This window comes from Palaemon carinicauda, chromosome 1, assembly GCF_036898095.1.
Source record: "Palaemon carinicauda isolate YSFRI2023 chromosome 1, ASM3689809v2, whole genome shotgun sequence".
NCBI classification, from domain to species: domain Eukaryota; kingdom Metazoa; phylum Arthropoda; class Malacostraca; order Decapoda; family Palaemonidae; genus Palaemon; species Palaemon carinicauda.
In genome coordinates this window covers 181,330,931-181,358,430 of record NC_090725.1, presented here as the reverse complement: position 1 = coordinate 181,358,430, position 27,500 = coordinate 181,330,931, and the positions used below count along the sequence as shown (strand labels likewise).

At 35.2% G+C, this 27,500-nt stretch overlaps 1 protein-coding gene and 1 long non-coding RNA gene across 2 annotated transcripts in view; both read right to left on the bottom strand.

Annotated features, from left to right (window-relative positions):
- LOC137643799 (uncharacterized) overlaps nt 1–27,500 on the bottom strand; it is a 455,858-nt gene that overhangs the window by 274,541 nt on the left and 153,817 nt on the right. The gene's annotated exons all lie outside the window — the stretch shown is intronic.
- Nucleotides 20,987–27,500, bottom strand: part of LOC137643794 (uncharacterized) — a 9,146-nt gene continuing 2,632 nt past the window's right edge. Inside the window, exons 2-3 of the long non-coding RNA XR_011045066.1 lie at nt 21,942–22,022; nt 20,987–21,302 (exon numbers count right to left, since the gene is read on the bottom strand). This is a non-coding gene — a long non-coding RNA (uncharacterized lncRNA). The remainder of the gene's footprint in view (nt 21,303–21,941; nt 22,023–27,500) is intronic.

Genomic DNA, 27,500 nt, shown 5'->3' with positions numbered 1-27,500 from the left:
ATTTCATTTTTGTTTATTCATTAGAGTGTTAAAGTGTCAACTCTTTTCATTAATTGTCAAAATTAAGTATTTCTATAAATGAATTTTCTATTAAAACAAGTGTTTGTATCATTTTCTGAAGTGTTATGTTATAAGTCTCAGGTCTAGTTCAGATTTAAATTTCATGTGATTAATTTTTGGTGTTAATTCTTTTGAATTGCTGTTATTTTTTGTAGAATATATCTATTTTTGTGAAGTGTGTATTATTTGGATCACCAATATTTTTTTTTTCAGTGCTTTGCTCTTATCCCCTGATTAAGAACCGAAGTAAGAGATTGGTTTTAGAATAGTTCACGTAAAGTAATCACCCAGTTTTCTTTTGAGGGTAAAGTAAATGGACCTTTAGATTTTCAGTGTTCACATATATTACCGTCTGGAAGTTGCGTAATTTTCTTAGAGCTCGGTGTATTTCTAGTATCAGACTTCTGTAAAATAAAACAGATGAGTTTTGGAGCTCAGGAATTTACGTAATTCGCTAGCCGTAACAATACACACACACACACACATATATATATACAGTATATATATATATATATATATATATATATATATATATATATATATATACATATATATATACATATATATATATATATATATATATATATATATATATATATATATATATATATATATACATATATATATATATATATATATATATATACATATATATATATATATATATATATATATATATATATATATGTATATATATATATATATATATATATATATATATATATATCATCATCTTCGACGCCTATTGACGCAAAGGGCCTCAGTTATATTTCGCCAGTTGTCTCTGTCTTGAGCTTTTAATTATATACTTCTCCATTCATCATCTCCTACTTCGCGCTTTATAGTCCTGAGCCATGTAGGCCTGGGTTTTCCAACTCTTCTAGTGCCTTGAGGCATTTCCCTTGTAAAATAGATCATAGCTACATTGATGGTTAACGCCTGAAAGGTGTATAAACGGCTGTGCGCAAAACTTCAACAATGCTAACCACCTTCTACGTTTACAGAGAAGGTTCCTGGATACCCCCATAGACACACTGAACCATCAGACTTTATTTTGCTCACCTTCTGTCACCTGCTGGAGAATCATACCTTATCTTTCCCCCACCTCTTTCCACACCATTCATTTCTAAATTTCATACTCATTTCACCTACTCCTCGTTCTCTATTCTTTCCACATGACTTTACCATTTCAAACATCGCCATTTTCCACTCTCACTTAACCCTTTACCGCTCCTTTCGGGTTTCTCCATATTTTCATCCTTTCATATTTTCTTACACCATAAATATGGTGTACGGTTAACTTATAGTTTTCATTCTCTTCTTTCATTAGCAGTCATCACCCGTACAGTATTTCACCTACACAGAAGAGAGTTGATTCAACAATCCTTTAATGCAATCCAACAAAATCTCCCTCTGACACTTATGTGCTCCCAATCTTTTAAACTGATTTTACTACATTTCTTAATTAAACTACTCTGTTCCTTACCTCTTTTCCCATATTACCACCAACAGCATTTACTCCATACAACTACAAATCTTTGATCTTTAATAAGATATGAATTTGGCGAAACTAGAACTGACGTTTAAACTTTTAACGACGCAACTATAGTTGCAAGTGGATAGGCGGTAAGCCACACCCACTCGTCATGTAGATGTTCCTTTACAACTCACCCAAATCAATTATCTTCTTAAAAATTTCATATCTCCTTGAACAACAAAGATGAAATTTACAGTAATATCTAGGTACAGAGAACTGTTTACACCAAATATTACAGCATAAGAACATCATAGTCGTATTTGACTAATGTGTATATCAAGGTGCTAGAAATCTAAGAAAACACATATGATTAACAAACATGTATTTTCACTCACAATGAAATTATAGATCAGATTACATTTAAGCATAAAGCCAAAATACGAGAGAGAGAGAGAGAGAGAGAGAGAGAGAGAGAGAGAGAGAGAGAGAGAGAGAGAGAGAGAGAGAGAGTGTGTGTAACAAATAAATGTATACGAAAAAAAAATATCGACGAATCAGATAATGAGAGCATCTGACCTTTCATTTGCCTGTTCGTAAATAAAGGGAAACTTTCTTTGCTAAGAAGATGGAAGTCATGTTCAAAGTGTCCCAGTCTCCTAATGAACAAAATCTGGGTCATCGATTTCTTACGAAATATGGGATTCTACAGAAGAGCTGTCATTACTTTGTGGCTACCTCATAAATTACATTTTTATTTTCTATTTTTCATTTTGGAATTTAGAGTAAGCGTGTACTAGGCCCTACACATACTGAAGACAGAAGACGATGGTTTATTAGTGTTATTAATACAAAAATGTCCCGCAATCAAAATCAAAAGGTTACAATTGTAAACAGGAGTACCGATAGGAAAAGGGGTGCAGAATAGGAAAAGAAACTAGGACTCAAAGGAGATGAATAACGTAAAAAAAATAAAAATAAAATAAAAATCGATATGATGAAGTACAGATAAACTATGGGAGTACACTCGTGTCAGTTCACTTCACTGGCATGCGTTGTTACCGATACTACAAACATGCTCAAATCAATTGCAACATCAGTTAAGAGATTTTAGTTCAAAAGTCCTTACTTGGTAACTCTCATGTTCGTCATGAAAATATTCTTAATAAAGAGAAAAAAAATCAAATTCTTAAAAGAGCGGGTGAAATATGGTTCGCAAGATCAGTTCTATGATATACTGTAATGTAAGTCCAGATTGTACGAAAAAAAAAAAAAAAATCATATTCAATTCTTAAGAAAATTGCTTTCGATACATTTTGAAACTTCGTTTTTAACGAGTCAAAACTGGACAAATTTATTATACACACTTTTGAATGGGAAAAAATCTAAATCTTATAACAAATTAAAGAAATATAATCATCATTAAAATTAAAAGCTGTCATACCTAAAAATAAAAGAAAAATACGACCCCTTGTGGTCAGGAAATTCGTATGATTAGCCTGGATTTTAGTGCCGCTTTTAACAAAGTTAATCATAAGACCCTTGTTTTCAAATACAAATAGTCAGGAGTAGGTGGGTCTTTACATAACATCATTATTGAATTTTTAAGTAATAGATGGCAAGGACTTCTTGTTGATGGGTAGTATTCTTGGTCCATTATTTTCCATACCATATACACATGACATATGGTTTGTCATGATGCTACTCCCTTTGCATCAATTCCTATCCTAAATGTGAATCTTGGGTTGCATCGTGCAAATTATGGGTCACGAAGCTGAACCCTAATAAAACTCAAAGTATGAGGACAGTTGCTCCTCAACATCCATAGCTCTGCATTGATAATGTTTCTTTCGATCTATACAACTTCTTTAATATTTTAGATGTTTCTTGATTGCAAATGTACTTTTGAGAAACACAATTGGTCATTTTCTTCTTCAACTGCAAACCAAAATTGGCTTATCGGGAAAGTTTTTCAAGACTTTCGGTGATCAATTATCTTTATATAAACATAGCCAACATTCTACAAACGCCATTTGTGAGTGTAACTTACCATCTCTGCCTATGGCAGAGAAACAAAATTACTAGAATTGGCCAAGCAAATGTTGTCTGTGCAAAACTATTGTTTAATGGTTTAAAGTCCCCTTTTATATAAAAGGGGGAACGGGGATCATAGGAAGCATTTGTAAGGAGCCTTCAAAATCAGCTGATGTGAGGCCAATGAAAAATGAAAGGTCAGACGACTAATTGTGTGACAGAACCAGTTGACAAGCGAGAATGTTCAAACAATGTTGCTTTCACCAGCATCAATCAGAAACGCCCATAACTGAGCTCCATCGATCCGAAGTTTCCCTGAAAGATATTGTTCATCAAATTCAAATAAACAGAGGGACAGTTTATAGTTGGCTGGGACGATATAATGAAGGAAAATTTTTAATGAATCTGAGAACAGGTCGCTCCCGTTGGACCACCTCTCATTTCACATAGGTAGACTAAGCATTACTATGCGAATCATTTCTGGTGGGAACTTGAGGTTTTAAGTTATCCACATTCTCTTGGCTTTTAAGCCAAAACGAAACCCACGCACTGCCACCCTTCCAGTTACTTCCTTATACAATCACAAGATTAACCAGAAAACTTTGAGGAAAATACCTGTGTTGATAAACGTAAGCCATACAATAGCACTAAACTCAATAAGGAATAACAACTACTTCTCGCTTTACAGTTATTCATCAATGAAAAAGTTATAGATAAATGCAAATTCATTGTTAGCAGTTCAGTAGATTTTTATATATAAGCCGGGAATAGTAAATAGATAAGATAACATAAACAATAGGAGCAATATGAGTACAGCCTGTTTTCAAAATCTAGGAAAACAATATTTCTATTCCATATTTCTACTTTAAAAAAAACACACACATTTAATATCTTATAAAGTATAGCCTACTGTCATATGCTATGCCTGCATCTTCACATTAGTCATCTGATTGCATGAGCAGGAAGCACAAATGTGAGTTCTCCAAACTCCCAGTGTTTATACAAAACAAATGAGTCCTTTGCTTAATAAAACTTTATTGCCTAGTAGTTTATTTCATTGTAATAAAATATATTAATATGAGATTACTGTTGTGGTCATACGTTTAAAGGACAGTGATGATTTTAACTGATATAATGGATTATTGATACGTATGAAATCTTTTGAAATAAAATATAATTTAATTCGTGTCAACTCCCAGCTGTACACTACTTTATTACCGTTGAATTCTATATTGTGCAGTGAGAGAGACAGAGAGAGACAGTGCAGGGGAATCTTACGAATATTTTCACTATGAAATGAAGATTACATTACACAATCCAATTCTCATTGACTCACTTTTCTTTTCTGTAAAGCATCATATGCTATTTCTTCAAAATCATTTATTAAAAACATAAGAACAATCAAACAAATTGAACAAAATAGGTATTAATTGTAAACCCTAATTAAAACAACTGTAAACAATACATTTATACATGATATAACCTACCAAAAATTGGCAAAGAAGATAAAAAAGGAAAAACAACTGCGAAATGCATTTGTCCTTTCATAAGAGGAAAGTCATCCACCAGTTTTTAAAGGCCAATTTAGAGAGCTTGCTTGAGTTTGATTACAGTTTTGTGTACAGAAGGTGTGATGATGGTTTTTTCCATAGATATCAGTAAAGTAATAGAGAATAACCATTTTTTGGGTAGCACATTATTGGCGTTAAAGGAGTGGGCGGTCCACAATTCCACCCAAATCACAATCAATTACACTTTAGTGTACAAGTGGGAAACTTATCCAATGATTAATTTATTAGTACATGCAGGTGAGTTAATACATAAAACTCAAGAAAAGAAAATGATTTAGCGTTAGCATTCAAGACCACTTTTAAGAGGCCAGATGCACTTTTTTTTTTTTTTTGAACCTTTAAAGAAACATTGCTCTTTTTTGTGCAATTATATACAATTGGAACAAAAATCATGCCTAGGAACGGCTCAATCCGGGCATTTCAAGATAAGAAAGGGGTCTTTTAAATGGTTCAGTCCTGGCCTTTTCAGATGAGAAAGGGGTCATTTGACTTAATGCGTAAGTGAGAGTCATAAGTACAAACTACAGGAATTTTAAATGAAGGTAAGATTTCAGAATGTGAACATAAATGTAATTCAGGTAGTAAATTGTGACCACAGTGAAATTAGAATACTAAGATAGAAGTAAGCTGAGTTTGTGTTTGGCTAAAGTTACAGATGTGGACGTCTATTAGCAGTCCCTATCGCAATCCTTTCGTGTTGCAAATTTTAAGACCGATGTTCGAAATCGTCCAAGGTTAAATTCTAAAGAAGGGTGAAAATAATATGAGGCTTAATGATACCGACTTTATTTTTTCCAGTGAGTTTATTTTCTTCTACAAGTATACTATTTAGTTTCTGTCCAGAGGACATAGAGAATCTTGAAATAAAGTGCCTTAGCTTTAATTATTCTTAGTATCTTACATACGACTACAACTAGAGAGTTATTGGTTCCTTTGACTGGCCAGACAGTGATGCATTGGATCCCTCTCTTTGGTTACGGCTCATCTTTTCCTTCCCTGCACATACACCGAATAGTCAGGCCTATTCTCTACACATTCTCGTCTTTCCTTACATACCTGACAACACTGAGCTTACCAAATAATTTTTCTTCGCTCAAAGGGCTAATTACTGTACTGTAATTGTTCAGTGTCTACTTTCCTCTTGATAATGGTAGAAGAGACTCTTTAGCTAAGATAAGAAGCTCTTCTATGAGAAGGACACTCCAAAATTAAACTATTGCTCTCTAGTCTTAGGTAGTGCCACAGCCTCTGCGCCATGGTCTTCCACTATCTTGGGTTAGAGTTCTCTTGCTTGAGGGTAACACTCCGGCATACTATCCTATATTAATATTTTTTCTTCCTCTTGTTTTTTTTTAATGATGTGATGGGCAGTCTAAACAGAAGTGTCATGGATGCCTGGTAGCTTATCCAGAGGTTGTCTTTTCCTTATTTGCTTCTTTTTCTTTACAAAACCTTCCTTACCGTCATCCCTTCAGTTGAATTGGCTTTCCTAGAGGGTGTTTAGCCATGCAAGGTGTATAGGCTCCTCCATATTGACCAGTTTTTCCAACTTTTTTTTCTATAGTCTATGGGTTTGATCAATCACTTTATTTATATTTCTGTACATATTCTTTTTGTTACCATTCTTGTTAATTCAGTTTTTAAGTATGATGAATTTTTTTTATTACCATTAATTCTTATGCTGTCGTGAGACATTGAGCAAAATCCGGGGCTATTTCTTCCTAGATTTCATCAATGTCATCTACTGTATTGCAATATTCGTAGTCTTCATGCAAATATTCAAGATCTTACAGTTGCGTCCAGACTGTGTTATTTTTTTGTACTCAGAAACTTAGGTTTCTAATATGAAACACTCGTCTGAGCTCCTATTAACTGGTTTCAAGAAGCCAATAATTTTGAAGCGTGATGCCATCCCTAGAGCCAAGGGAATGGCGGTATATATTAGGACCGAGTACCCTGCTTCTCAAAAGTCCTGCAATGAATGTGGATGTCATGCGATTCAGGTAATAAAAGTTTGTGGTAGGCATCACAACTTGTATTTGTGTTCAATCTACCGGAATCCAGACATGGATGATTCTATGTTCGATGGTCTTCTTACCATTATTGCTCAGATACAAGATGATAAAAAGGCCTCTTTTTTCTTTTTCGGGGATTTCATTGCTCACCATAGGGAGTGGTTAAGCTCTGTTTCTCCTACAGATAGCCATGGCTTAAGAGCTTATGACTTTGCCTCTGAATCAGGCTGTGAGCAAATCTTAAGTGAGGTTACTCACAGGTCTGGGGTTGGCGAATCCTTTAATAGAGATCTAGCTAAAATTGGTGCATAGTGTAAATTATGGGGCATGAAAGTTTATTCCTAACAAAACTCAAAGTATTAGGTCAAGGACAGTGGGTCCTCAACATCCGGATCTCAGCAGTAATAATGTTTCTTTAACTCAGTATGAGTCTTCTAAAATTCTAGGTGTGATTCTCGACAGCAACTTTACTTTTAAGAAACACATTAGGTATGTGTCTTCTTCAATTGCACACAAAATTGGCTTATGGAGAAAGTCTTTTAAGATTTCCGGTGATCAATCTATTCTGAAGAAGCGTTCTAATTCTTTCATTCTATCTTGTTTCGAGTATTGTTCTCCTGTCTGGTCTTCAGCTGCTGATTCTCATCTTAATTTGTTGGACAGGAACTTACGGTCTATCAAATTTCTTATTCCTGATCTAGATATTAATCTCTGGTACGTCGTTCAATAAGTTCGTTATGCATGTTGCATAAGATTTTTCATAATTCTGCCCATCCATTACATTCAGATCTTCCCGGACAGTTCCATCTTAATCGTAATACTAGGCATGCAGTTAATTCTAATAGCCAGGGCTTCTCCATCATGAGGCTCAGTATCCTAGAAGTCTTATTCCAGCTGTGACCAGGTTAAGGAGTGATCTTCCTAATCGGGTAATTGAATCGGCAAAGGTACGTTTTGCTTGCAGCGATTGTTGCGATCATCGCCCAGCGATCATCGCTGAGCACTTATTACATTTATTCCTATGGGGCTGTTTTGCAGCAAGCGATTACGGCTACAGTCGTGAGCGATCATCGCTGGCTCCAAATAGTCGCTCGTTGCAAAACAGCCCCATAGGAATAAATGTAATAAGTGCTCAGCGATGATCGCTGAGCGATGATCGCAACAATCGCTGCATGCAAAACGTACCTTAAAAACTTCATAAGTTCAAACTTGCAGCAAATGATTTTATGTTGAACAGGCTGACATAAGTCTCTTTATAGTTTATCTATGAAATATGTTTTGATGTTGTTACTGTCTTCAAGATAATTTATTTTAATTTTTCATTATCTTTCATATCGTTTATTTATTTCCTTATTTCCTTTCCTCACTGGACTATTTTTCCCTCTTGGAGCCCTTGGGCTCATAGCATCTTGCTTTTCCAACTAGGGTAGTAGCTTAGCTAATAATAATAATAATAATAATAATAATAATGATAATAATAACAATAATCATATTATTATTATTATTATTATTATTATTATTATTATTATTATTATTATTATTATTATTATTATTATTATTATTATTATTATTATTATCATTAGTGATTCGAAACGAATATTATACCCCTGGGTCACTGGCTGGGCTGGAACATGAACAAACTCCCTCAAGTAATGAGTTCACCTTTCCCTCTGGCTCGGTTGAAAGAGTTCCTTTGTTCTTTCACATAAGGTAAAAGTTAATAATAATAATAATAATAATAATAATAAAAATAATAATAATAATAATAATAATATTATTAATTATTATTATTATTATTATTATTATTATTATTATTATTATTATTATTATTATTATTATTATTATTATTATTATACCTACACTCGACAGTGTGTCTCAAGAGTCAATCATTTGATTACTAAAAGGGTTTTTTTTTTACCTTTTCGCAAAATCTGTAAATATCAATAACAGACTTAATTCCTTTCGTTATTGGTTTCCTTTGACCCTTGTTTATTTCCTAGCTTGATCACACAATTTTAGAAAATGGAAAGTTTGCTTGCCTAATCACAAGCGGCTGGAGCCAAAATAGCACCTGGAACGTTGTCAGATTTCTTTGTAAAGGGAGTCATGGCCAACACAGACTTTTAATGAAATTTCACGATAGATGAGAAACTACATTTGGGAAAGTGAGAGCTAAAGTTCTTCATTGTTCGCAGTTATATTTTGGTTACGTTTTAACACAACTGCCAAAGTGCCAATAACTAGTGAATGTAAAGAGTTCTCCATAAAATAGCGTGAGGTCTTTTTGACTTTACAAATAACATTTTGTCATTAGCTTCTTTACCCGTTGCATAAATTTTTAAATGACTATCAAATATCGCCCCCATAATTTAGGTGAAGGAGGAATCTCAAACTAATCACAAAAAGGAGTTTTGTAATACCTCAATGGTATGATGAAGATGAGTCACGAAGAATCCCATTTCCCTTTGGGCAACTATTGATAAAATATCCTATCAACAAGAAGATTTATGCTAGATAACGGATACATTAATACCCTTAGCAGATCTATCAACAGATATCGGGAATCATTATTTTCGTCATATCTCGATATGAATTCAGTGCAGCGCTAAGAGCTTTCCTAAACATAAGAGACAGAATAAAAAATAGTTGAGCAATAACTGGTGGATTTAACGCGCTATTCGGGATATATCTGGAAGGTATCAATAGTAAAACCAGATGTGTTTACGTTATATCTATCGCTTATTTCAACTTTTCCGCTTGAGCCATTCTATTTAACTCATATGACAAAATGTCTTCTTACATTCTCAGTGAAAAACATCACCCGATTTCACTACAATACCGGATTTACTTTGAAGAATTACTTTAACTATGCCATTATGACCATGGTTGATTACTGATATAGGACTAAGACCGACATTATGGGAAAACCTACATATGGTTATGAATATTATTACCTATAGTGATGTCATACATGCAGCTCAAATATCCCAACCTTTGAATCAAATACTTGTTAAGCACATACAACGTTGGTTAAGGGTTGCCAAAAAAAAAAAATAATAAAAAAACATGTTAGAACACCAAAAATGTCTAGATAGCTTCATTAGAAGTGTTGCTATGCCTTTCTGCAACTAGGTCGTCTACTCCTAAAATCCTAAAGTTCAAACCCGAAAAAAAATATTGTTCCACCAAAAAGATTTTGTGCGACTTATCGCATATCCTGAATGACATCCTACTAAACAAATCCCAACAGGTTTCGTTTCTGCTGGAATTGGTGGTGTGCTTGGGGGAAATATCAGTTAATTTGACTGGACGAAAAATATCATAGAAGTAAAAGATGTCCTTTAAAGAAGATTGATTGACGTGTTGCCGACGAACGTTCTTATAAACATTTTCTACGCATGACAATTTCTAGTCTATAATGAAACGAGATCATTTTCTTTTTTATCTATTCTAATTACCTATCTATTTTATATTTGATCTCATATATCTGATTGCATTTATGGGATTTTTTTTTTACAGTGATTGCGACATGGTGTTCATTGTAGCCACTACATGTAAGAGAAAACAACAATTATTATCATCATAAAAAAAAAGCCTGGGGAGGGAATACCATTTAGAGGCGAATGAGAATATTGAGTCAGTTGAGGCTTGTTCGCGAAAATATCAACAGCAAGGTAACAATACAGAAGTGGCCGCAATGCCGGGAATACAATTTGCAGCAATGCCAAATAGAATAAAAGGAGCCGAAACGAGACCGGCGAACTCCTCTGTGACTGAAGGGAGTCACTAGATGAAATGTGCCGTTTTCTTTTGCCTTCTCCAATTTTAGCATTATGCAAACTTGTCGTGGGCGTATTGTTAACATATACATAGCTGGGAATTTAAGTAGCCTTTTATTATTGGGAAAACTGTGTTCTTCTTATACTATAATTTGCGAGTCTTTTCACTTTTATCTTATTATACACCTAATATAGCAATTGGAATTAAAATGTTACATTTAGTCTACCGCTACTCATATTATTTTCCTATAAATAAGATTTATTTCTTTGCTAACTTATGTTAATTGGGTTACATAAAAAAAAAATCATGCAATGTAAAGTTTAGTGAACAAAAAACATTTTGAAAAAAAAAATTACACAGGCTTGCACTAATTAGGTTTGTCTAAGTTTTCCTGTTAGATCGTTATATTCTTATTAATGTGTTTATTATATTTGACTTATAGGATTTATGATTTCCTTTACCCTCTAACCCTTCCATTAACATTTGCGAAGATCATTGTCACAAAGTAGAATATACCTTAACTTAAAAAGGTTTTTAATTTCCATCACCGAAAACGTTAATTCCCTAATCCCGATAACGTTAAGTTCCCACATTCTCAAGCCGAAAGTTCCCAAACTTCCTCATCGTGACAACGTTAACCTTTTAATTCCCCCGACCTTGAAAACACAGTCCCCGCATCGTGAAAATAACCGGGTAACTCACCCTAAAACGTTCATTTCCATAATTTCAAAAAACACACATTTCCCTTAAATAACAGGTAAAACGTTTTCCTGAACTAAAGTTTAAAAATGATATTCTTTGCATAATATACTGTATATAGTTATTCGCGGAAACGCGGGTCTACCCTAAGAGTGGGTGTACTCTTTTCATATTAAATGAGAGAGGGACCACCAATAAAAACTAATTTTTGCACCTGCTGCATAAATGTGGTCCTGAGTGGAGCGGTAAAACGCTTTTGTAATTAGCTAAGTCTTCTTCCGACATTGCTGCAAGAGGCTAAACTATACGATTATGAGAACTTTTAATCTACTAACATTGCATACTGAATTTCTGCGTACTTCAATTAATATGGAACACATACACATGAAATTAAAAGAAAAATACGGTCAAGGTGCCAATGTCAAAAATAAAATAGACCCCGCACTTCTTATAGTGTTAAATATCATGTGTTTGACGAATTTGCATTGCTTGTTAACTTATGAACAAACGTTCAATAATGGCCAAGATAGTAAAAACAGCATTGGGTGATATTTTACAAGCATAATAAACGACTTGGCGTTATAACAATGCTCTCACCGACAACAATATTCTAAAAACGGAAACAGATCTTACCGGAAAACTTTGACGATAAACTGATGTGGGTCTTCTGGGTATATTAGAAATTGGAAGCTATTAGCATTTTTTCAATATATTCTTGTAAGTCTTTGCTTAATAAATTCCATGAATATTACTGATGACATTCATATTTCAGTGGGTTACTTCAAAATAAAAAATGATACAGAAAAAGTTATTCAACTTTCACTTTATTAGTGTGTATTCTTTTTATTGGGCAGGCAATTTGCATAGAAGTAACTATATTATTTGTTCAGAGATGAACAAGATTAGGATGGAAAATTAAAAATTTGGATTTGTCATATGAATAAATAGAATGAAACAAACATAACACACAGGAGCAAGGGACAATAATGATTGAGAACCTAAGACTTATAACAGAAATACTTAACTAATTTCAGAAACCCAATCAGTCCGAACAGCATCCTCTATGAGAATATTTTCCCCTAATATTAACTTGTTTATCCTTTAAAACTTACACTTTCCTCAGTTCTCGCTCACCTTTCCTCACATATTTCTTACTGGTATTTTTCTCCTTCCTCTTGACTACGCCCATCCTCCTTTACTATTGACTAAGATTTTCTCTCCCACAATGTTTTTTGCGAATGTAATTAATATATATATATATATATATATATATATATATATATATATATATATATATATATATATATATATATATATATATATATGTGTGTGTGTGTGTGTGTGTGTGTATATATACATATATATATATATATATATATATATATATATATATATACATATATGTGTGTGTGTATGCGTGTGTGTGTATATATATATACATATATATATGTATATATATATATATTGTATATATATATATATATTGTATATATATATTATATATATATATATTGTATATATATATATATATATATATATATATATATATATTGTATATATATATATATATATATATATATATTATATAAATATATTATATATATATAAATATATATATATATATATATATAAATATATATATATATATATATATATATATATATATATATTTATATATATAAATATATATATATATATATATATATATATATATATATATATAAATATATATATATATATATATATATATATATATATATTATATATATATCAACGACGTATGCTTATTTTGAAACGCGGGCTAAATTAGCAAAATAAAAGGTTCTATGAAGAGTCCATGTGCAGAAATAAGAAATAATGGTAGGAAGGATATAAGCAATTAAAAAGCCTGCTAGGCTACTGCTTTGAAATAATTAGCAGTAAACCTGTCGCTGTCAGGCTAGTTAGATGTTCCCTAAACCGGGGCACTATTATTTTACCGCTCAAATTAGAGACAATATTTTGTAGGGAAAAAATGAAGATATTACGAATTCTACTTTGCATTTGTAGACAGGGAAAAGCACAACAAAGCGAAATGTACCAAGTGCTTAAATCACATAACAATTAGACCATTATAAAATATCTAAAACATGAGCATGAGAAAATATTCCACAGAAAGTCGTTTAATGAAGTCAACGAATGATTTACTGATTTGTATCTACCGGCGTCACTTTCATTCCAGTCATCCACAGACTATGGAAACTCTAAACAGGTGTATCATAGGTACACCACACCTCATGACTCAATAATGGTGCTCAATTGCCAGTCGAATCGGATTCTACTTCAAATTATCCAAATAAAATATCCACAGATTTAAAAGAAGAGCAAAGTTGCGATGCAGTATGTAATAGAATGTGTTGCAAAAAGTGGATTTGTTGATGTTCAGAGAGAATATAACAATGACTGAGGATGGTGAAGAGAAGCTGCTGAAATTGGTGATAATGATGGACAGTGTCTGCAAGAGGAAAAGGTTGTGAGTAAATGTGAGCAAGATTGATGTTATGAGGGTAAAGACAAAATCTAAAGGATGGAGTGATGAATGTTAGGTACCTGGAAGTATTTCTAATGGCTAACGGGAGAAAGAGAAGATACGAGACATATAATAGAAGCAAGAAATATAACAGGATCGGTAACAAAAGATTTGCTAGAAAATTAAAGTGTCTGTAAATGCCAAAGTGAGAATGTATGAACGGATTTCTAAGTCAGCTCTACTTTTTGGAAGTAAAGTCTGGATGTTGAAAAGACACAACCTTCAAGCTATTCATGCTAAGTGTGTGTGCTGTCAGAACAATTATAAGCGTATCATGTGGAGACACTCAGACGTGTTAAAATGGTTACTATAGGGGAGAATAGATCAACGTGTTTTGTGATGATTGGATCAATGAAAAAAAACGACAATAGATAGGTAGAGTATAATTCGTTGGCGTTAGGAAGTAGGAGGCAAGGATGAACGCTGTGCAAAAGATACTGGAAATGCAGATCCTTAAACTACAGGAGCCATGAGCGTGTGTAATGTGTGTAAAGGGATTCATCAAGTTGTTGAAGCAGTTGAGTAAACCTTTTTCCAGGTGTATGTAGTGTTTTGGTTAAGGAAATTTTTGCATGGGGGTTCTTCCAGAATTCAAAAGTTAAAGCCTGAATATGGCAGTGACTGATTTGTTTTTCTTTTTGCGAGAACCACTGCTATTGGTAGAAAAGGCTTAATCGTAAAAAATAATACATATCTATAAAAGATGAAATCCTGAACACTCCTTCCAAGTTCTTGCCATTTCCCACTAAAAATTAAATACGAAAAAAGTTAGATGTGAGGGTTTGACTACTTCATTGGTATTGATAATGGATGCATAAGGTTAGGAGATGTATGACCACCAGGTGGTGTTAAAACACGACGGTAATCAGGAGAACTGGCGACGGAATTCAACAACGCGAGTAAGGTCAAGCGAAGACTCCCGGGGAAATGGATATTTCACTTGCGATGTACTTTACGTTCGGGTAGCAACGAGAACAGATGAAAGATCTATTTTCACCTCTTTCCTTTTTCTTTACAAGCAATAGAGGTCAAACGGTATCTCTTTTTATTCTTCCATTATAATTTATACTTAAGAAATGAATGCTCGATTGTAATTTTGGTTTCTGTTATTTATCACATTCCCGTATCTCACTGCTTCAATTTTCATACGGCGTCAATGACCTTCGATGTCAGGATGCCAGAGAACTTCAAATCAATCAATCAATCAATCTTCATAATGATGAGTATTGCTTTTCTCAGCTATTTTTGTTTTCATGGCAGACAGAAATAGTGGCTTAGAATTTTGCAGTGTCTACCTTAACGTTATGATACTGATAAGGCACACGACAGTGTCACTTAACCAATTGCTTAAGATACTACCGCTAAAGAATTATAGGGTCCTATGACTGGCCAGACTATTACATTGGATCCTTCTCTCTGGTTACGGTTCATTTTCCATTTGCCTGCACATACACCGAATACTCTGACATATTCTTTACACATTCTCCTCTGTCCTCATACACCTGACAATGCTGAGATATTACCAAACAACTGTTCTTCACCCAAGCGATTAACCACTACAATGTAATTGTTCAGTGGCCGCTTTCCTCTCGGTGAGGGTAGAAGAGACTCTTTAGCTATGGTAAGCAGCTCTTATAAGAGAAGGATACTCCAAAATCAAATCATTGTTTTCTAGTCTTGTTTAGTGCCATAGCCTCTGTACCGTAGTCTTCAACTGTCTTGGGTTAGAGTGCTCTTGCTTGAGTGTTTTCTATCTTATTTCTCTTCCTATCGTTTTGTTACCCTTTTTATAGTTAGGAAATATTCATTCTAATGTTGTTACTGTTAATTATATTTTATTTTTCCTTGTTTCCTTTCCTCACTGGCCGGGATACTTTCCCTGTTGGAGCCCCTAGACTTGCAGTATCCTGCTGTTCCAACTAGGGTTGTAACTTAGCAAGTAATGGTAATAAAAATAATAATAATTAAGCTGGGTCTTAATTTCATATAAAATTATAGGTGATGGTGGCGATCATCAATAAGTGAATGCTGAAATTCTCAAAGTCACAACGGTTCTTTATAATTGCCTTTGAAAAATAAAATTTATTAGAATTGCATTCCTTTTCTCGACCTGGCTGGCATGTACTATGATTTCTCTATAATATTACCTACTACGCACAGAGATCCCATTGCAATAATTGCATAATTATTATTGAAAAATCTTATCCGCCTTACATAAAAGATGTTCCATGACATTACTTCTCAATTGATCTTCAAAACTATCCCTTTTCGAAACTCGAGAAATGCAAGCACATAATTCACCTCCCCGCCCCCTTCCCCATCAGCAGTTAAAAAAAAGAGCGACCGGGTGATTTAAATTCACAACTCCACGAAGAAGTAAAGTTGTTTCGGCCTTCTGATTTCTGGTGGTGGCCTGGTTTCAGTTACGTTTGGAGTGGAGAGAAAGGGATAAATCTATGCAATGCGAGTTGGAGAAATCTGTTAAGAAATATCCTTCCTTGATGGAGCATCTCTTCCTCCACCCTCCTCTGCCATCTCCGCCTACTCCACCGCCTCCTCGTGGCGTGTAATGTGAGATTTTCACTAATGGAGCTGTCCGCGTTTTGGGATGACAAGGAGAGGGGCAGGGAAGGACCACAACGGGGAGGAGGGCAAGCGGGGAAGGAGGGGTGACTGGGACTGAGGACTGAGGAATGGGGGAGATGGAAGTACAAGGTAGATGAGTTAAGAGGGTTCTTTTATTTTATTTGCTGCAGAGGAAAATGTTGATTGTGTTAGACGTGGAAAAGGACGTGCCAGGATTCCTGGCAGGAATACTGGAAAAGCCATTTAATCCTGGATGGTTCCATATAAAATCTACACGAACATTTGGTTGGCAGTCTTAGGAATTATGATAATCCCTCCCATGAGGATTACAACTGCAACGCCAATAATTCCAGCCCTTACAGTTATATGGCAATTCAAAGTTGCCGGACCCTCTCTTACTTCCTTCCTTTAATGGTATATTTTAATCATGAACGCTGTAGCTTTCTTCTAATCTTTGGATTTTAATGAAAAAGAAAGTTAATTTTCATAACCGTTATCTGATCTATTCAAATTCAATGTTTTATTCAATTATGAATAAATGAAAAAATGCCTTTTTCTTATAAAAAGCAGAACACATGAAAATTTTCTCTACAAAACCAAGAAAATAGATTTAATGGGGCAAGAAAACACGTTGGAAGAAGAAGAGTGAAATCTATTTTGATTTATGAATTTGTACCCTTTGATCTAGAGCTGGGGCCCGAGAGGCCATTCAGCACCAAAGGCCACCAACTTGGGAGAAAACTTCTCAGCTGCACCGAGATAAAAGTTAAAAGAGACTGAATGGCCGGGTGGTAGCGTCCTTGGCAGGTAATTGCCAGACTGGGGTTCGAGTCCCACTCAAACTCGTTAGTTCCTTTGGTCACTGCAACCTCACCATCCTTGTGAGCTACTATGGATGGGGGGTTTGGTGGAGCCCGTAGGTCTATCTGCTGAGTCATCAGCAGCCATTGCCTGACCCTCCTTAGTCCTAGCTTGGGTAGAGAAGGGGCTTGGGCGCTGATCATAGGTAATATGGTCAGCATCTAGGGCATTGTCCAGCCTGATAGGGCAATGTCACTGTCCCCTGCTTCTGCCATTAATGAACGGCCTTTAAATAGCAAAATGGAAGAAAGGAAGTGGGGATAGAGGTGTAGTGGAAGATTTGAAAGTGAGACCAGCTAAGGACAGAAGGGATGCTGCAAAGACTCTTCTGTAGTGTTTACACTGACGGCACTACGCCTCTATGAGAAGTGAAATCTATTAAAAAAAAAAAAACACTATAAGAGAAGGAAAAAAAGACAGGCTTCCTGCTTAGAATACGATTGTAGTACCCCTTACATCCAGGGGGTTAAGTTCATGGTAGTTTCCTAATGGTTGGTCAAATTTTCATTCTAATTTATTAGCAGGGAGCCAGGATACTTACAAACTACAGAGCAGATTGAAACAATTTGCTGTTCCACTGGCCAACCGATTTCTTTTTGAGAGTGATAAGTTTAGGTCATGATTAAGGATTTTTTTCAGGTTTTGAATTACTATCGTTGCTGAATAATATCAAATGAGAATATGCAGATTATTTGTCTATTTATGCTAATTGCATAGTTATACTCGTGAAAAAAACGCTACTGACGAAATTTGGCAACCGATGACTGTTTGTTCTTTACTACATACATGCCCCAATTCCTTGATCGGTTGATTACTACTATGAACTGACATCGCAACCATCAAACTAGTATAACAAAAATTTTATCAAGATATCTTGCCAATAACAGTCACATCTTCAAGTCATACATATAGATATATTGAGGAATGTATTCATGGAAAAAAATGTGTAATTATCCATATATATATATACATACATACATACATACATATATATATATATATATATATATATATATATATATATATATATATATATATATATATATACACGAAAGAGCCAAGATATCTAACTAAACATTTTGCTTTAAAGTTTTTGGAGATTGTGTGTAATTTCTTAACTTGCAATTTCGTATTCTAATGCTCTGTAAAAGCAATTGCCTCACTTGCTTTGTTTTTTTTTTTTCATCACATCCATGTTTGTTATTCCAAAATAAGACTAAATTCGCTTCATTAAAATCATTGAATGATTCTTGAACATACATGACTCAATCCAGTTCACTAATGTGTTCTTCGCATTTCAACATCCAATGGGAAACGTATAAATCCTGGACTAATTCATAAGATCCTTGAGCAGGAAAACCTGAACCGTAAAGGTACAGACACACGTGTAAGGAAATCACAATATTTAATTTGTTACAAATCCCTACAAGTCTATTTCGTTGGTAACCCAATAATCTAATATAGATTCTGTTCCTCTTGACGATATTGAGATAATACAAACTATTCGCACTATCAATATACAGAGTATTATGTGAACGATTCACTAATAAGTATTCTGCCTGATATTTCTTAGCTCCTAAGGTGTCTTATTTTCCGCAAGTTAGCAAGAAAAGGTTCTTTTGGCATTTGTTGAACTGGTAATGTTAATCTATTAGGTAAATGTGTTTGTGGTAGTTCTAGCCCTGCTGATTACCACCCAATTTCTATGACTCCCATATTATCTAGTTCTTTTTAAATGTCTTTTGGCAAAGCACGTAAATAGGTATGCTGCAGAAAATTATCTGTTACCTAGTATGCAATTTGGTTTTCGTAAAGGCCTTGGAGCATGTGATACCCTCCTTACACTTTCCAATGCTGCACAGAAATCCCTTGATTGTGGTCAGGAAGTTTTTATGATTGGTTTTGATTTTAGTGCTGCTTTTGACCGTGTTAATCATAAGGCCTTTGTTTTCAAACCAAAATTGTTGGAAAAAGGCGGGTCTTTTCTTAGTATCATTGTTGATTTTTTGAGTAATAGGTTGCAAAGACAGTGTGTATAGGAATGTGATATCTGGTGTTCTTCAGGGTAGAGTATTCGTCCCATTACTTTTCATAATATATACACATGATATGTGTTTGGCCTAGAAAAAAACGTTTGGTGCATATGCAGATGATGCTACTCTCTTTGCCTACATTCCATCTCCTACATGTAGATCTGGGGTTGTTGAATCCCTTACTAGAGATCTAGCTAAAATTGGTGCATGGTGCAAATTATGTGACATGAAGTTGAACCCTAATAACACTCAAAGTATGATTGTCAGTAGGATGATAACAGTGGCGCCTCAACATCCCGATCTCTGCATTGAAATGTTTCTTTAACTGTATACAAGTCATTTAAAATTTTAGGAGTGATTCGTGATTGCAAATATACTTTTGAGAAACACATTACACAAAAAGTTGGCTTATTGAGAAAGCCTTTTAAGATTTTCGGTGATCAATCTATGCTGAAGAAATATTTCAATTCTTTCATTCTACATTATTTCGAGTATTGTTTTCCTGTCTGGTCTTCAGCTACTGTCTCTCATCTTAATTTGTTGGACAAAAGCTAACAGTCCATCAAATAACTTATTCCTAATATTGATACTGATTTCTGGCATCATCATACAGTTAGTTCTTTGTGCATGTTGCATAAGATTTTTCATAATTCTAACTATCTTTTGCATTCAGATCTTCCCTGATTGTACCAACCTGTATGTTGTACGGTATGCAGTTAGTTCTACCAGTCTTGAATTCTCCATCATAAAGCTCAATACTACACAGTATTCTAAAAGTTTCAATCCAGCCGAGACCAGATCATGAAATGATCTTCCTAATCTGGTCGTTGAAACAGTGGAACTTCAGAAATTCAAATTTGCAATGAATGTTTTTATGTTGAACAGGCTGACAGATGTGTCTGCAGTTTATATATCACATATCTATTTTAACGTTGCTACTGATCTTCAATCATTCTATATTCTTTATTTATTACTTTCATATAGCTTATGTATTGCCTTATTTCTTTTCCTAACTGGGTTATTTTTTCTATTTACAGCTTTTGGGCTTATAGTTTCCTGCTTTTTCAATAACGGTTTTAGCTTACCTAATAACAATAATAATAATAACTGACACCAGAAGAAGCAGAAGATTTTGAAATCACAGCAAAAGAATTCCAAAGTAAGTTCGAAGTTGTAGACTTCATAAAGGCGAAACTGCTCAACAATTTGGCTCCAATAGGAAGTTGTTTTAACGTTAATTGGAGATGGATGAATACGGAGACACAGTAAGTGATTTAAAAAATATATTGCTTCAATAACAATTCTATAGTGCAAATGATGATTAAATAAGGATGTTCTTGACAGAGAAACACTTAAATCTTTGGGAGAAGCTATTGTAAACTGCAGACTTGTACATTGAGGCCCATAGTAACATTCAATAAAAGATATGGCACAATGTAAGTAAACATAAGTACCGATTCGAGGTGGGAATTTTACGAAACCTGAATATAAACCTTCAAGGCTGTTTCCCTAGGTCTACATATAAAAAGTCCGGTCACTGATGGGGATCATGTCGCTCGAGCCTTCTGGTTGAGGTATTCTTAGTTTGCCATTCACCTGGATGAAGCAGGTCACTTCCTCCTGTCAATCGTTTAGATCATTTAACTTCTTGCCGTATCTCCACGAAAAAAACTGGGCATGTAATGTCACTTAAAATACAGTCAAAGTAACCGGAAACGAGGGTTAGATAGATAGAGGTTAGACTGTAAAATAGTCTATATTTTCTAAAGTATTTGACATAATTGAGCACAGGATAAATGACTTTCTTCAAATGAGTTTTTTTTTCAGTCCGAGTTAATCAATTTACTTGAACTAAGAACATCTTGATTAGTTAGAGACAGGAAAAGAACAATGATACTAGAACAAACTTAAATATAGGATATTGTATCATCATGTAAGAAAAAGAAATAGACATGAGCAGGACATTAACATAAGAATGACAGATAATAGATAGACATTAAGAATAACAGAATGGGTCCCTAACGATAGAAGAAGCAGGGGTAGGAAGAGAAGTCGAAGGATTAATGAACTAAGAAAGTTTGCGGGTATGGACTGGCCTAGAAAGACCATAAACAGACGCAGGTGGAAGGTAATGTCTGAGGCCTTTGTACTGCAACGGACTAGTAACGGCTGATGATTAATTAAATATATATATATATATATATATATATATATATATATATATACATTTATACTGTTCATGACAATGTTTGTACTCACGGTTGCAGAACAGATGATCAAATTTTGTTCAAGAATTATACGCTCATCTAACCTAACACCGTATTCATGTTGCACATCTACCTGCAAAGAAAATAATATTGGGGTTAGGAAATTGTTAGGATTGGATTTGGTTTTAGTGTTGCCTATGGCCATGTTAATCTTTGGGCAATTGTTTTCCTACTTAAAAAGATGGGAATGGGTGGGTCTTTTCTTAGCATCATTGTTGAATTTGTAAGTAAAACCTTGCACAATGGTTGTTGATGGGTGCCATGGTGACTATAGGAATGTACTACCTGATGTTTCTCAAGGCAGTTCCTCGACCCATTCCTTTCCCTACTATATACGCGTGCATAATATGTAATGTGGCCTGGAAAACAAGCGTGTTGCATATGCAAATGAGGCTACTCCCTAGTATCGGTTCCATCACCTCTATGTAGCCCTATGGTTGCTCATTTCCTTATCAGAGATCTAGCTAATATAATTTTGAGGGATGAAGCTGAACTCTAACAAAATTCGAAGTATATTGTACGTAGGTCGAGGACAGTGGCTCCTCAACATCCACCTTTCCATTACAATGTTTCTTTAACTATATACAACTCATTTAAAATTCTGTTTGTTTTCTTGATAGCAAATTTACTATTGAGTATCAAATCTGGAATGTTCATTATTCAATTGCACAAAAATTATTAAGACTTATTGAGAAAGTCTTTTAAAATTATATCAATCTTTCCTGAGGATACGTTTAATTCTTTCATTCTACCATGTTTTGAATACTTTTTCTTCGCTTGTCTTCAGCTGCTCTATCTTATTTTGTTGGGAAAAACCTTGAGTTCTAATAAATTCCTTATTCCTGATCTGGATACTAATTAATGCCATCGTCGTTCAGTTAGTTCTGTGCGCATAGTGCATAAGAACTAACATAATTGTGACTATTCTTTGCATTCAGATCTTCCAAGACTATACCATCCTGTACTTACTACTAGACGTGAAGTTCATTTTAACAGTCTTGCCTTCTCCATCATAAGGCTCAATAATATACAGTATTCTATAAGTTTTATTGCAACCTGGCCCTTGAGTCGGCGGAACTTTAGGAGTTCAAACTTGTTGCGAGTACTTTTTTTGTTGAACAGGTTGACATAAGTCTAGCTCATGGTTTATATATAACTGATCTCTTTTAACATTTAACAGATCTTTAAGCATTTTATATTCTTTATTTTCCTATTAGTTTACATAAATAGTTTATTCACAATTTCTATATTTCCTTTCCGCACTGGGCTGCTTTTCATGTTGGAGCCTTTGGAATTGTTTCATCTTGCCTACCCAACAAGGGTTTTAGCTTGGTTAATAATAATAATAATAATAATAATAATAATAATAATAATAATAATAATAATGATGATGATGATGATGATGATGATGATGATGATGATGATGATGATGATGATGATGATGATGATAGCTATTTTAGTGAGAAAATGTGGAAAAGTTTAATAGGCAGCATTAAGATTTGGGTGTTGCCCCGAAATCCCTTTCCTTTCGAAAAGGTAAAACTTTAAATATATTACAAGCTCAACATGTATTGAGGACCACCACCGCCCCGGAGGACTAAAATTAAGCTTGCACAAATGTCTATAAGTTTTCATCCCTGGAGGAGATGTGTAAATCTCATATATAAAGATTACACTGGACACACTACCACAACACAGCGAAGGGGACGATAAACGAACACCATAGTGATATCCACGAGCGGAAACCCTCCCTGAAAAATTTAATTGGCAGAACCCAAATTGTTCACAGGGAGAGCAACAAAGGCAAGGTCATAACAACTGAAGCTGTGAGCATCATCTTCCAAAGGCCAACAATGAACATTCAAAAGGATTCTAATTTAACAATCCCTTCAAGCAGAGAGCAATACGGAAAATCTCTGTAGTAATGCAGGTCCAACCGCACGTGTATGTATGTATGTATGTATGTATGTATGTATGTACGTGTATATATATATATATATATATATATATATATATATATATATATATATATATATATATACATATATATATATATACATATATATATATATATACATATATATATATATATATATATATATATATATATATATATATATATATATATATATATATTATATATATATATATATATTACTTCTTTATAATGGAAGGGTTTCTGAAATTTCAAACATTTTCGCCTATTCCTTTTAATTTGATTTTATTTTCAAATTTCTATAAAACATAATTTCAAGATAATTAATCAAAATTTTTGTAGAACCTTATATAGAAAAGGAATTTTAAACTTATGTTAATCAATAATCTGATGTTTAAGACAGTTTTGTCGAAACAGTGCCATAGTGATAAATCAAGAAAAAGAACAATCGTAGTTTCTTTAACCAAAGACTTGCGCCAGACAATCTAAACAAGCTGAGAAAATACGAAGATTCTTGTAGGAAACACAATCGCCTTTAGCAAAAATATATTTGTATATGTACATTGTATATACTGCATATACAGTGAGCCCTTGCTACTTCGCGGTTCGACCATCGCGGATTCACAACTTCGCGGATTTTTTTCATAACCCATATATATAAACATATCGCGGATTTTCCGGAAATTTCGAAAATACCGCGATATATGAAGACCCCAAATATGATATTTCGTTACTATACCTGTAATTCCATTAATACTGTAATTAGTAATATCTGCTCTTACTGATGGTTCATTGCATTACATATGACATATAATTCAGTACAGAAAGAAATAAAACACGAAAAGAGAATGTGATCATACGATAATTCAGTATACAGTACGTAGTAAAATTAAATCGAACATGAAACGCAAATCAGATGCAGTCATACCGTATTAGAATGGTGTAAGGCTGCTGATGGCTACTACTGTACTACAAATGTAATGGATGTGCATCTTTTCCATGAATCTTTTGTATGTATACGTACGTAGTACTGCATCCAATAATATTCTTTGTTGCAAAAATCACATCTCGAATAAGCGTACGAGAGAGAGAGAGAGAGAGAGAGAGAGAGAGAGAGAGAGAGAGAGAGAGAGAGAGAGAGAGAGAGAGATTGACATACATAGAACGAGAAATGAAACAAAAACAGTGATGAGAGAGAGAGAGAGAGAGAGAGAGAGAGAGAGAGAGAGAGAGAGAGAGATATCCAATAAAACACACAATAGGACAAGAAACAAAAACAGTGATGAGAGAGAGAGAGAGAGAGAGAGAGAGAGAGAGAGAGAGAGAGAGAGAGAGAGAGAGAGATTGACACACATAGAACGAGAAATGAAACAAAAACAGTGATGAGAGAGAGAGAGAGAGAGAGAGAGAGAGAGAGAGAGAGAGAGAGAGAGAGAGAGATATCCAATAAAACACACAATAGGACAAGAAACAAAAACAGTGATGAGAGAGAGAGAGAGAGAGAGAGAGAGAGAGAGAGAGAGAGAGAGAGAGAGACATGTCCTACAACAAAACAAGTGTAAAATAGCGTACGTAAAGCTGTACTGTATATGTAGGGTACCTTGTACTTTAAATTGGTAACTACTACGTAGCATATAAGACGGATTGTGATTGGTTCAAGCGCTGATAGATGACGAATCAGAACCCAAGTTTTGTAATCTAGCCTGTGATTGGTGTTTTGACCGCTTCTCCAACCCGCAGCATCTTTTCGCGGCCACTTTGTTTGCCGCTCTCTCGCCGTGTAGATGCTGCTACGTTATTGTGAACTTTAATCTGTGCTGTGCGTGACTGTTTTAAGTTGAACTTTTTGTTGAACTTTCTGTTAAACCCTACTGTACAATGGCTCCCAAGCGTTCTGCTTCTACTAAGGCTGGTAGTGAGCCTAAACGCCACCGAAAGATTATGACGATTGCTGAGAAGGTGACGCTTCTCGATATGTTAAAAGAAGGCAGAAGTTACGCGGCCGCAGCCCGCCATTTTGGAGTGAACGAATCCACCGTTCGCTACATCAAGAAGGACGAGGCGAACATTAGAAAGACGGCTGCCATCACCTTTAGCAGATCAGCGAAGCGAGTCGTTACCACGCGTAATAAAACGATCGTACGCATGGAAGGTGCTTTAGCAGTGTGGATTGCCGACTGCCGGAAGAAGAACTTAGCCTTGGATACGAACACCATCCGAACCAAGGATTTGAGCTTGTATGAGAATTTTGCGGCAAAGGAACCTCAATACGACGATGGCGACCATGCTGAAGAAGAAGATGATGTAGTGAACCTCAACCAGGGACATCCACTGATTCCCAGCCTCAGAAACAACGTTTTTCCGCCAGCAAAGGATTGTTCGCGAAGTTTCAGAAACGCTTCAGCCTGAAAAGCGTTTCCCTGCATGGCGAGGCTGCTTCCGCTGACTGCCGATGCTGAAACTTACGCGAACGAGACTTTCAAGAACATTATCGCTGAAGGTGGATACAAGCCCCAAGAAGTGTTTAATATGGATGAGACCGGCTTGTTTTGGAAGAGAATGCCGTCGCGAACTTTCCTGTTCAAAGAAGAAGCCAAAGCCTCTGGCTTTAAAGCGTTCAAAGATCGCGTAACCCTCGTGATGTGTGGCAATGCTGCTGGATTTTTGCTAAAGCCGGGGCTTGTTTATAAGTCGAAAAATCCTCGCACTTTGAAAAATAAAAATAAGAATCTCCTTCCCGTGTACTGGATGCATAATAAAAAAGCATGGATTACGAAGATGCTGACCTCCAAATGGTTCCACCAGTGTTTTATCCAACAAGTCAGCAAATTTTTCGTAGAGAAGGGCTTGCCATTCAAGATCCTTCTCCTTATGGATAACGCTGGTGGACACGCAACTGACCTGTCGCATGAGGGCATTCAGGTTGAGTTCCTGCCACCCAACACAACATCATTAATTCAACCGATGGACCAGGGGGTTTTCAGGGCGTTCAAGGCCCTCTACACGAAGAATACCTTGGCGGACCTCGTTGCGTGTGTGGATGCTGCCCAAGAAGATGAAGATGAAAATTTCAATTTGAAGGCATACTGGCGGAAGTACACAATAGCCACGTGCCTGCAGAACATTCAGAAGGCACTGCAAGAAATGAAACCTGCAACCGTTAATGCGAGCTGGAAGAAGTTGTGGCCCCAGATTGTTTACGACGACGAGGGATTTACACCGTCTGAAATTCAACACTCTGCAATACGCAAATCTGTGCAGTTGGCTGCGATAATTGGAGGTGACGGGTTTGGCGACATGACGACTGAAGACGTCGACGAGTTGTTGGACTGCCATTCCCAGCCGCTAACTGACGCAGACCTAGAAGACCTGCCGAAATCGGCCAGTGAAGAAGACAGTGAAACGCAGGAAGAGACCCAAGAAAATGTCGAAGAAACGGGCTTAATATTAGAACGGCTTGCAAAGCTCTGCAACCATGTGAAAGAGGTGAAAGAAATGTCGCAAGAGTGGGACGAGGATATGGTTCGGTCTATGCAATTCTGCAACAAGATCGATGACATCATGACTCCCTACAGGATGCTCTTCGAGCGAAAAAAGAAGCAGCGGCAGCAACTT